General features: G+C 37.4%; 1 protein-coding gene across 8 annotated transcripts in view; it reads right to left on the reverse strand.

Moving 5' to 3' along the window:
* The window catches only part of CDKL3 (cyclin dependent kinase like 3), a 126,731-nt gene that overhangs the window by 98,558 nt on the left and 14,426 nt on the right, over positions 1 to 13,747 (reverse strand). The gene's annotated exons all lie outside the window — the stretch shown is intronic.

Consider the following 13,747-nt stretch of genomic DNA (forward strand, 5'->3'; position numbering starts at 1 on the left):
AACAACTTCTTTGGAGGAAAATTGGCAAAAGCTACTAAAATTTTAAATGTACATACTTTTGACTAAACACCTTTATTCTTAAGAACTTATCCAAAGATCTACTCACACATGTGCACAAACATAAATTATAAGAGAATTTCACTGCAGCACTGTTTCTAGTAGAAAGATTGGGAACAACCTAGACATCCATCAAAACGGGAATAGCTATGTAAGTTTTTGTACAACCACACAATGAAATATTACTCAGTTGTTAAAAAGAATAAGGTAGGTCTATCTGCATGTGTTAATATAAAGTGATCTCTGAGATAAACTCTCAAGTAAAAAAAGCAAGATTCATTAAAGAAATCAGAGGAGATATAAATATAATAAATGGAGAGACACTCCATGTTCATGGATAGGAAAACTCAATATTATCAAGATGTCAGTTCTTCCCAACTTGATCTATAGATTCAACGCAATCCCAATCAAAATCCAATTTGGAGGGGACTTCCTTGGTGGCGCAGTGGTTAAGAATCCACCTGCCAATGCAGGGGACATGGGTTCGAGCCCTGGCATGGGAAGATCCCACATGCCGCGGAGCAACTAAGCCCGTGCACCACAACTACTGAGCCTGCGCTCTACAGCACGCAAGCCACAACTACTGAAGCCTGCATGCCTGGAGCCCATGCTCCACAACAAGAGAAGCCACCGCAATGAGAAGCCCACGCACCGCAACAAAGAGTAGCCCCCACTCACCGCAACTAGAGAAAGCCCGCACGTAGCAACGAAGACCCAACGCAGCCAAAAATAAATAAATACATTTATTTTAAAAAATCCAATTTGGGGCTTCCCTGGTGGCGCAGTGGTTGAGGCCCCGCCTGCCGATGCAGGGGACACAGGTTCGTGCCCCGGTCCAGGAGGATCCCACGTGCCGTGGAGCGGCTGGGCCTGTGAGCCATGGCCACTGGGCCTGCGCGTCCGGAGCCTGTGCTCCACAGCGGGAGAGGCCACAACAGTGAGAGGCCCGCATACCGCAAAAAAAAAAAAAAAAAAATCCAATTTGGATATCAATAAATTGATTCTAAAGTTTATATGGAAAGGCAATAGAACCAGAAAAGCCAACATGATGTTGGACAAGAACAAAGTCAGAAGAAAGACACTATCTGACTTCAAAATGTACTATAAAGCTACAGTATGTGAGACAGTGTAATACTGGTGAAAAAATAGACAAACAGATCAAGAGAACAGTATAGAGTGCCCAGAAATAGACTCACAGAAATATACTCAACTGATCTTTGACAAAGGAGCAAAGGCAATTCAGGAAAGAAAGTCCTTCTAATAAGTGATACTGGAACAACTAGAAATCCATATGCAAGAAGAAATGAACCAAGACACAGAGCTTACACTTTTCACAAAAATTAACTCAAAATGGATCATAGACCTAAATGTAATATGCAAAACTATAAACTTCTAGACAATAATATAGGAGAAAATCTAGATGATCTTGGGTTTGGTGATGAGTTTTTAGATACAATACTAAAAGCATAATCCACAAAAGAAAAAATGGCTAAGAAGTACATCATTAAAATTTAAAACTTTTGCTCTGTGAGAGACACTGTTAAGAGACTGAAAAGAGAAACCACAGAGTTGGAGAAAATATTTGCAAAACCCATAACTGATAAATGAACTGCATCCAAAATATACAAAGCACTCTTAAAACTCAATAATTAGAAAACAATCAGAGACTTCCCTGGTGGCACAGTGAGTAAGACTCCGTACGCCCAATGCAGGGGGCCCAGGTTCGATCCCTGGTCAGGGAACTAGATTTCACACGCATGCCGTAACTAAGAGTTTGCATGGTACAGCTAAGGAGCCCACGTGCTGCAATTAAGGAGCTGGTGAGCTGCAACTAAGGAGCTGGTGAGCTGCAACTAAGGAGTCCACTTGCCGCAACTAAGACCCTGTGCAACCAAATAAATAAAGAAAAAAGAAAACAATCAAATTAAAAATTGGGCAAAGTATCTGAACAGACACCTCACCAAAGAAGATATACACATGGCAAATAAGCATATGAAAAGATGTTCAACATCATATGTCAGCAGGGAACTGTAAATTAAAACAATAATGAGATAGATACCACCAAACACCTATTAGAATGGCTAAAATCTAAAACACTGACAATACCAAATGCTGGTAAGGATGTGGAGCAACAGAACTCTCACTCATTGCTGTTGGGAATGCAAAATGATGCAGCCACTTTGGAAGACAATTTGACAGCTTCTAACAAAGCCAAACAGTCTTACCATACAATCCAGCAAAAATTGCACTCCTTGGTATTTAGCCAAATGAGTTTAAAAACTTATGTCCACAAAAAACCTGCAGATGAATGCTCATAGCAGCTTTATCCATAAGTGCCAAAACTTGAAACCAGGTAAGATATCTTTCATCAGGTGAATGGATAAACAAACTGTCAGACATACATATGACAGAATATTAAGTGATTACAAAGAAATGAGCTATCAAGCCATAAAAAATATGAAGGAACCTTAAATACACATTGCTAAGTGAAAGAAGCCATCTGAAAAGGTTGCATAATGTATGACCCCAATTATATGACAGTCCGAAAAAGGCAAGTGTATAGAGAGATTTAAAAGATCAGTGGTTGCCAGGGGTTCAGATAAAATGGTAGAGCACAGAGGATTTTTTGGGCTGTGAAACTATTCTGTATGATACCATAATGGTAGATACATGACATTATACATTTGTCAAGACCCATAGGAAACACAATACAAAGACTGAATATTAATACAAACTATGGACTTTAATTAATGATAATGTATAAATATTGGTTTATCAATTCTAACAAATGTACCAAACTAATGTTAGATGTTAATAATAGGGAAACTGTGCTATGTGGGTGGGGGTAGAGGGGATTTAGGGAAACCCTGTACTTTCTGTTCAGTTTTTCTATAAACCTAAAACTGCTCTAAAAAAGTAAAGTATATTAATTTAAAAAATTAAAAGAGAGAAAAAAAGCAAGATTCTATACAATATATATAGTATGTTCCTATTTCTGTTTAAAAGGAAGGAGATGTGTATCTGTTTGTGTGTCTGTGTGTATTGCTAGATAATGATTTTAAGGAAAAAATGACTTAACTGTGGTGTATACAATTTGTTAAGTCCACATTACAACAAAAACTGGATAATAGGAACTTAAAAGCTTGCTTACTTCACAAGTTTTAAGAACTTACAGCAGAAACTAACACAACATTGTAAAGCAGTTATACTCCAATAAGAAGAAAAGAAAAAAAGAACTTAATAGAAATTTATAAGTTTTAGTGAGAAACAATAAAATTAAGACCAATTTATTGCCTTCAAAGTTTTAAGTAAATTATTTTTAGGCACTCTCCCTACAGTATGAAATTCCTACTCACCTCCTCCACTTCTAACAGAGGCACTAAAAACACTCCTACACAAATAAGTTCACTTTTTCCCAGCTTGTTCTGAACTTTCACAGTTCAGTTTGGTAAGGTGAGACATTATCAGCAGAATTGTAAAGAATTATCTAGGCAGGCCTTTCAAAGAGCAATAGGAGACAAAATACATATAGTTGATTGTCATTGCAGTGCTAATCTTAATGGGCTCCCCCATTATCTGAAGTATGAATAAGTCCTAGGATAACATGCAGGAATAAGAGGAGAATTAAAAAGAATCACATGGGGGAAGAACTTGGAGATTTGCTGACCTACTCTCCAGTGAAACTGGTGAAAATTATGAAAAAAAAAACCCACAATAATTAAAACCTCTAGAAATAGTCCTAAGAGCAAACAGCAAATGAAGAAATATCTATTCAAGAAAATCTATGAAGGGACTTCCCTGGTGGCACAGTGGTTAAGACTCCAAGCTCCCAATGCAGGGGGACCAGGTTCAATCCCTGGTCAGGGAACTAAATCCCACATGCATGCTGCAACTAAGAGTTCACATGCCCAACTAAGGAGCTGGTGAGCCACAACTAAGGAACCCAAGTTCTGCAACTAAAACCTGGCGCAACCTAATTAATTAATTAATTATTTTTAAAAAGAGAAAATCTATGAAAATTTGTTTAAAAAGATGAGTCTGTGGTATTTGAATCAAGACCACTCTCTCCCTCCTCCACTCTAGCTCAGTAAGGCAAAGACACTACCCTACACAGTTCCAGCCAAAAACTTCAGGCTTCCTTTTTCCCTAGCCCCCAGTCAGAGGGCTTTATTCCCAAGAGGAAAACTTCAGTTATTTCTCATATTTCTCCCAGTTACCTGTTCCTGAAGCTAAGTCCTGGGTGAGTGAGGAGAAAAACTTCAAAACAGCAAGATCGTATTATGCTAAGTGAAATAATTCAGACAGAGAAAGACAAATACTGTATGATATCGCTTATATGTGGAATTTAAAAAACAAGACAAATGAACAAACACAGCAAAACAGAAACAGAATTATAGATATAGAGAACAAACATGTGGTTGCCAGAGGGGAAGTGGGTGGGGGAAGAGAGAACTAGGTGAAGGGGATTAAAAGGTACAAACTTCCAGTTACAAAATAAATGTGCCAAAGGGATGAAACATACAGTATGGTGAACATAGTCAGTAACTATGTAATATTTTTGTATGATGACATATCATAACTAAACTTATCATGGTGATTATTTGAAATGTATAGAAATATCAAATCACATAGGGTTGTAAGTCAATTACATTGGGTTGCCCAAAAAGTTCGTTCGGGTTTTTCTGTAAGACGTTATGGAAAAACCCGAACAAACTTTTTGGCCAACCCAATACTTTAAAAACAAACAAACTCATAGAAAACGAGATTAGATTTCTGGTTACAACAGAGGCAGGGGGATGTGGGGGGAAGGAAAAATGGATGAAGGTAGTCAAAAATTATAAACTTCCAGATATAAATAAGTACAAGGGATAATGATAAATATAATTAACACTGCTGTATGTTTCATATGCAAGTTGTAAGAGAGTAAATCTTAAGAATTCTCATCACACAGAAAAATTATTTTCTATTTCCTTAATTTTGTATCTATGTGAGATGATAGATGTTTACTAAACTTACTGTGATAATCATTTCATGATGTATGTAAGTCAAATCATTATGCTGTATACCTTAAACTTATATAGTGCTGTACATTGATTACATCTCAATAAAACCAAAGAAAAAAAGACAGTATAAATTCCTATTTTTCTCTTTTATTCTCTTGATTTATTTTAAAAGTAAATGTATAAAATACTATGCATATAGTATATTGTTGGGCCTATAACATATAGAAATGTAATATATGTGTAACATTATTTGCCAATAACAGCAAAAAGGAGGTAAGAGAGAGCAAAAATGTTTTGGCTAAGGAAATTACTATAGATTATAAAGTAATAATTACACCAAGGTATTTTTGGGTTTGTAACATTAATAAATTATTATACATAGCAAAAATACCACAGAAAGACAGAAAAGGGAATAAAGCTATATAAGAGTAAGTTTTCTGTGTATATATCACTGGAATTAAGCTAATATAAATCTGAAGTTGATTATGATAATTTAAGGTTCACATAAAATAAACACTAGAGCCACCACTAAACAAATCCCCAAAAACTATAGTAAAAAAAATCATTAAAGAAATTGAATAGAGGGACTTCCCTGGCGGTCCAGTGGGTAAGACTCCACGCTTCCAATGCAGGGGGCACAAGTTCAAACCCTGGTCGGGGAGCTAAGATTCCCACATGCCGCACAGCGTGGCCAAAAAAAAAAAAAAAAAGAAAAGAAAAAAAGAAATTGAATTGATACATTACAAGATATTCACTTAATGAAAAAGGAAAGCAGTAAAATGGGAACAGAGGAACAAAAAAGAGACAAATAGAGACACAAATAAAGAAATAAAGCAGGTGTATGGACTTCCCTGGTGGCGCAGTGGTTAAGAATCTGCCTGCCTATGCAGGGGACACAGGTTCGAGCCCTCGTCTGGGAACATCCCACATGCCGTGGAGCAACTAAGCCTGTGCGCCACAACTACTGAGCCTGTGCTCTAGAGCCCACATGCCACAACTAGAGAAAGCCCGTGCACAACAACAAAGACCCAACACAGCCAAAAATTAAATAAATAAATAAATAAATTTATTTTTTTTAAAAAAAGGATACATTTCTTTAAAAAAAGCAGATGTAAATCCAACTATATCACTAATAACATTAAATGTGAATATATTCAACAATCTACTTAAAAGGCAGAGATTGTCAGCCTGAATTTCAAAAAAACCATAATTCAACTATATGCTGTTTACAGGAGACACATTTAATAAATTTTACACATTTATTCAAAGATACAAACAGATTGAAAGTAAAAGGAATGAAAAAGCTACATCATGCAAACAACAACCACAAGAAAACTGGACAAAGTAGACTTCAAACAGAAAATGTTACTAGAGATAATGTTATAATGATAAAAGTGTCAATTCATCAGAAAGCTATAACAATTATAAACATGTTGAGAACAACTGGACAGAAGATCAACAAGGAAACAGAAGACTTAAATAACACTATAAACCAGTTAGACCTATTAGACATCTATCGAATACTTCATCCCATAACAGAATATACATTCTCTCAAGTCACATGGAACATTCACCAAGATAGACTATATGGTAGGCCATAAACAAACCTCAATAAATTTAAAAAGACAGAAATGATACAAAGTATATTCTCCTATCACAAGAGAATACAATTAGATATAAGTAGTAGGAAAATTTGGGAAATGACACATTACTAAATAACAAATGTCTCAAAGAAGAAATCAAAAGGGAAAACAAAATACTTTGAGATGAATGAAAATGAAGAAACAAAACAAAATTTAGGGTATGTAGGTAAAGCAGTGCTTAGATAGAAATTTACAACTATAAATGCCTATATTAAGAATTAAGACAGACAACACACCTATCCCTATCTACACAGCAGCACTATATACAATAGCCAAGACATGGAAACAACTTAAATGTCCACTGACATGAATGGATAAAGATGTGGTATACATATACAATGGAATACTACTCAGCCATAAAAAAGAATGAAATAATGCCATTTGCAGCAACACGGATGGACCTAGAGATTATCACACTAGTGAAGTAAGTTAGAAAGAGAAAGACAGACACCACATGACATCACTTACATGTGGAATCTAAAATACGACATAAATCAACTTACCTATGAAACAGAAACAGACTCACAGATATAGAGAACAGACTTGTGGCTGCCAAAGGGGCTGGGGGGGGTGGAGGAGGGATGGATTGGGAGTTTGGGATGAGCAGATGCAAACTATTATATATAAAATGGATAAACAACAAGGTGGTACTGTATAGTCCAGGGAACCATATTCAATATTCTGTAAGAAACCATAATAGAAAATAATATGAAAAAGAATATATATCCATGTATCAATATAACTGAATCACTTTGCTGTACAGCAGAAATTAACACAATATTGTAAATCAAATATGCTTCAATAAAATTAATTTTTTTAAAAAAGAATTAAGGGGGCTTCCCTGGTGGTGCAGTGGTTGAGAGTCCGCCTGCCGATGCAGGGGACACAGGTTTGTGCCCTGATCCAGGAAGATCCCACATGACACGGAGCAGCTGGGCCCATGAGCCATGGCCGCTGAGCCTGCACGTCCGGAGCCCGTGCTCCGCAACGGGAGAGGCCACAACAGTGAGAGGCCCGCATACAGAAAAAAAAAAAAAAAGAATTAAGACAGATATCAAATCTACAACCTAACCTTCCATCAGAAGACACTGGAAAAAGCAGAGCAAACTCAAACTACAGCAACCAGAAGGAAGGAAAACATTATTAGATTAGATTGAAAACTAATGTAACAGAATTTTTAAAAATAGAGAAAATCAATGAAACCAAAAGCTGGTTTTCTGTAAAAATCAAAAGAATCGACATTTAGCTAGAATGACTAAGAAAAAAAGAGTGAAGACTCAAATTACTGGAATCAGAAATGAAAGGAGTAACACGACTACCAACCTTACAAACATAAAAAGTACTATCAAAAAATACAATGAACAGGGACTTCCCTGGTGGCGCAGTGGTTAAGACTCCGAGCTCCCAATGCAGGGGGCCTGGGTTCGATCCCTGGTCAGGGAACTAGATCCCACATTCATGCCCCAACTAAGAGTTCACATGCCACAACTTAGGAGCCGGTAAGCCTCAACTAAGGAGTCCTCCTGCTGCAACTATGACCTGGTGCAACCAAATAAATAAATAAATAAAATATTTTAAAAATACAATGAATAACTGTATACCAACAAATTAGAGAATTCAGATTAAAGGACAGTTTTTGAGAAAAACACAAACTACTGAAATTGGTTCAGGAAGAAGTCGACAGGTACTTCCTTGGTGGCCCACTGGTTAAGACTCCATGCTTCCACTGCAAGGGGCACGAGTTTGGTCCCTGGTTGGTGAACTAAGATCCCACATGCTGTGTGGCACAGTCAGAAAAAAAAAAAAAAGAAAAAGAAAAAAAATAGACAATCTAAATAAACCTATAGCAAGTGAAAATTTTGAATTAGTAACCAAAAAACTACACACAAAGGAAAGCCCAGGCCCAGAGGGCTTCACTACTGAATTCCACCAAACATTTAAAGAAGATGATCATGTGAATTCTTCACAAACTTTTCAAAAAATAGAAGAGGTATGAACGGTTCCCAACTCCTTTTTAGAAACCAGTATTATCCCGATACCAAAATCAGACAAAAACATCACTTGAAAAGAAAACTACACACCAACATCTTTTACACACATGGACACAAAAATTCTCAACAAAATACTAGAAAACTTAATCTAGCAACATATAAAAAGAATTATACACCATGATTAAGTGGGATTTATCCCAGGAACACAGGTTAGCTCAACATGGAAAAATTAATTAATGTAATACATTATATCAATAGATTAAAAAACAAAAATTCACATGATCACCTCAGCAGGTGCAGAAAAAGCATCTGACCAATACCCTTTCATGATAAGAACCCTTAATAAACTAGGAATTAAAAGGAAACTTTGTCAACACAATAAAGGGTACCTATGAAAAACCCACAGCTAACATCACACTTAATAGTGAAAAGATGGGGAGTTTTTCTCCTAAGATTTGGAATAAGACAAGGATGTCTGCTCCTACCACTTCTATTCAACATTGTGCTGGAGGTTCTGTCAAAGAAATTAGGCAGGAAAAAGAAATGGAAGGCATCCAGACCAGAAAAGAAGTAAAATTATCTCTACCCACAGATAACATGATCTTTTATACAGAAAGTATAAATTCACTAAACAATTATTAGAACTAATAAGTTCAGCAAGGTTGCAAGATACAAGATCAATACACAAAAATCCCTTGAATTTTTTTATACTTGCAATGAACAATCTGAAAATGAAATTAAGAAAATTTGATTCACAATAGCATCGAAAAGAATAAAATACTGGAGGCTTCCCTGGTGGCGCAGTGGTTGAGCGTCCGCCTGCCGATGCAGGGGACATGGGTTCGTGCCCCAGTCTGGGAAGATCCCACATGCCGTGGAGCGGCTGGGCCCGTGAGCCATGGCCGCTGAGCCTGCACATCCAGAGCCTGTGCTCCGCAACGGGAGAGGCCACAACAGTGAGAGGCCCGCGTACCGCAAAAAAAAAAAAAAAAAAAAAAAAAAAAAGAATAAAATACTGGGACTCCCCTGGCAGTCCAGTGGTTAAGACTCTGCACTTCCACTGCAGGGGGTGTGGGTTTGATCCCTGGTCAGGGAACTAAGATCACACATGCCATGCTGTGTGGCAAAAAATAAGAAAATTTTTTAAATTAAAAAAATAGAAGAATAAAATACTTAGGAATAAATTTAACAAAATAAATGTAAAATGTAACAAATGGGACCTAATTAAACTCAAAAGCTTTTGCCTAGCAAAGGAAACCATAAACAAAACAAAAAGACAACCCACAGAATGAGGGAAAATATTTGCAAATGATGCAACCAACAAGGGTTTAGTCTCCAAAATTTATAAACAGCTCATGCAGCTCAATACCAAAAAAACAGAAAACCCAATCAGAAAATGGGTGGAAGACCTAAAGAGACATTTCTCCAAAGAAGACATACATATAGCCAACAGGCACATGAAAAGATGCTCAACATCATTAATTAATAGAGAAATGCACATCAAAACTACAATGAGATATCACCTCACACCAGTTCGAATGGCCATCATCAAAAAGTCGACAAACAGGGCTTCCCTGGTGGCGCAGTGGTTGAGAATCCGCCTGCCGATGCAGGAGACGCGGGTTCGTGCCCTGGTCCGGGAGGATCCCACATGCCGCGGAGCGGCTGAGCCCGTGAGCCATGGCCGCTGGGCCTGCGCGTCCGGAGCCTGTGCTCCGCAACGGGAGAGGCCACAACAGTGAGAGGCCCGCATACCGCAAAAAAAAAAAAAAAAAAAAAGTCGACAAACATAAATGCTGGAGAGGGTGTGGAGAAAAGGGAACCCTCCTACACTATTAGTGGGAATGTAAATTGATAAAGCCATTATGGAGAACAGTATGGAGGTTCCTTAAAAAACTAAAAACAGAGCTACCATATGATCCAACAATCCCACTCTTGGGCATACATCCAGAGAAAAACATGGTTTGAAAGGATACATGCACCCCAATGTTCATTGCAGCACTGTTTACAATACCCAAGACATGGAAGCAACCTAAATGTCTATCAACAGATGAATGGATAAAGAAGATACGGTACCTATATACAGTGGAATATTACTCAGCCATTAAAAAGAATGAAATAATGCCATTTGCAGCAACATGGATGGACCTGGATATTATCATACTAAGTGAAGTTAATCAGACAGAGAAAGACAAATATCATGATATCGCGTATATGTGGAATCTACAAAAAATGGTACAATTGAACTTATTTACAAAACAGACTCACAGGCTAAGAGAAGGAACTTATGGTTATCAGGTGGAAGGGTGGTAGGGAGGGACAGATTGGGAGTTTGGGATTGACATGTACACACTGCTGTATTTAAAATAAAATGCCTTACCATGAAAAAAATGTAAAATGTATGTGCTAAAAGCTATAAAACATTGTTGAAAGAAATTAAAGATCTGAAAACATCTTATGTTCATAGATGAGCAGACTTAACACTAAGATGGCAATATTCTCCAAACTGATTTATAGATATGCAATCCCTATCAGAATCCTAGCTGTCTTACTGGCCAAAAAAAACCAAAATTGATAAATCTGATCCTAAAATTCACATGGAATTGCAAGGGTCCCATAACAGCCAAAACAATCTTAAAAAAGAAGAACAAAGTTGCAGCACTCACACTTCCTGATTTCAAACTAGCTACAAAGCAATGGTAATCAAGACAGTGTGGTTCTAGAACAAGGACAGAGATACAGATCAATGGAACAGAATCACAAGTCCATAAATAAACCATCTGATTTTCATCAAGGGTGCCAAGACCATTTAATAGGGGAAAAAAATCATCTCTCCAACAAATGGTGCTGGAACAACTGGCTAAACACATGCAAAAGAATGAGGTTAATTAAATTAACTTCATTTAAATTAACTTCATTAAATTAATTAAATTAACTTCACATTTAATTAAAAATTAACTCAAAACAGATGAAAGACTTAAATGTAAGAACTAGAAGTATAAACATCTTAAAACAAAACAGAGGGGTAAATCTTCACAACCTTGGATTTGGCAAAGGATTCTTAAATATGACAACAAAAGCATAGGCAACAAATGGAAAAAACAGATAGAATGGACTTCATCAAAATAAAAAAATTTGTGTAACAAAAGACACCATTAAACAAATCAAGAGACAACTACAGAGTGAGAGAAAATACTTGCAAATATATACCTGATAAGGAATTTGTATCTAGAGTATATGAAGAATTCTTACAATTTAATAATAAAAGCCAATATAATTGAAAAATGGGCTATGGGGCTTCCCTGGTGGCACAGTGGTTGAGAGTCCGCCTGCCAATGCAGGGGACACGGGTTCGTGCCCTGGTCCGGGAAGATCCCACATGCCGCGGAGCAGCTAGGCCCGTGAGCCATGGCTGCTGAGCCTGTGCGTACAGAGCCTGTGCTCAGCAACAGGAGAGGCCACAACAGTGAGAGGCCTGCGTAGTGCAAAAAACAAAAAAAAAAAGGGCTATGGATCTGAACAGACATTTCTCCAAGGAAGATATATAAATGGCCAATAAGCACATAAAAGATCAACAATGAAGTTCAACAATCATGAGTCATCAAGGAAATGCAAATTAAACCCATAATGAGATACCACTTCACACCCATTAGGATAACCAGAATCCAAAAGTCAGATAATAACAAGTCTTGGTGAGGATGTGGAGAAATTTGTAACCCTCATATTCTGCTGGTGGGAAAGTAAAATGATGCACACTTTGAAAAACAGTCCAGCATTTCCTTAAGAAACTTGACATGGAGTTACCATATGACCCACAACTTCAAATCCTAGGTATATACCCAAAAGAAATAAAGACACATGTCCACAGTAAAATGTGTATACAAATGTTCACAACAGTATTATTCATAATAGCCAAAAAGTGGAAACAAGCAAAATGTCCATCAACTAATGAATGGGTAAATAAAATGTGGTATACCCATAAAATGGATATTATACAGCCAAGAAAGATAAAGTACCGATACATGCTGCAACACAGATGAATCTTGAAAACAATATGTTAAGTAAGATAAATCAGTTCCAAAGGACCAGATATTACATAATTTCACTTATATGAAATGTCCAGAATAGGCAAATCCAGAGAAAATGAAAGTAGATTGGTGGTTGCGTAGGCCTGGAAGGGTTGGGAGGAAATGGGGAGTGACTGTTAACGAGCACAGGATTTCTTTTTGGGGTGATGAAAATGTTCTAAAATTGCATGTGGTAATGGTTGCATGACTCCGTAAATGTACTAAAAACCACTGAATTGTACACTTTAAATCTGTCAATTGTATGGTATGTGAATCATATCTTTAAAAGAGCTGTCATTAAAAAAGGCTAGATTAAACTAAGTAGATATACTTTTGCATAATAAAACTATTAAAAATGCAAGAAACTGATTATAATAAAAGTCAAGGGACTTCCCTCGTGGCGCAGTGGTTAAGAATCTGCCTGCCAAGGCAGGGGACACAGGTTCAAGCCCTGACCCAGGAAGATCCCACATGCCGTGGAGCAATGAAGCCCGTGAGCCACAACTACCGAGCCTGTGCTCTAGAGCCCGTGAGCCACAACTACTGAGCCCATGCGCCTAGAGCCCATGCTCTGCAACAAGAGAAGCCACTGCAATGAGAAGCCCGTGCACTGCAATGAAGAGTAGCACCCGCTCACTGCAACTAGAGATAGCCCGCGCGCAGCCATGAAGACCCAACGCAGCCAAAAATAAATAAATAAATCTATTTTGTTAAAAAAAAGTCAATATCATGGTTACTTCTAAGGCTAGAAAGAGTATTGTAAGTGGAATAGGGCACATAGAGGGTTTTCTGGGGTAGCCTGCAAAATTCTATTTTTCCATCTGGTGATAGAAGTATACATTTGTTGTGTGAGCTTTTCTTGTATCTGTGTTTTACTTTACATGTTTTAAAACGTAAAGATGTTAAAATTTAACATGTTTTAAAAACTCACTAGCATGGGGCTTCCCTGGTGGCGCAGTGGTTGAGAGTCTGCCTGCCGATGCAGA

The sequence above is a fragment of the Kogia breviceps genome, chromosome 4 (assembly GCF_026419965.1).
Source record: "Kogia breviceps isolate mKogBre1 chromosome 4, mKogBre1 haplotype 1, whole genome shotgun sequence".
Lineage (NCBI taxonomy): Eukaryota > Metazoa > Chordata > Mammalia > Artiodactyla > Physeteridae > Kogia > Kogia breviceps.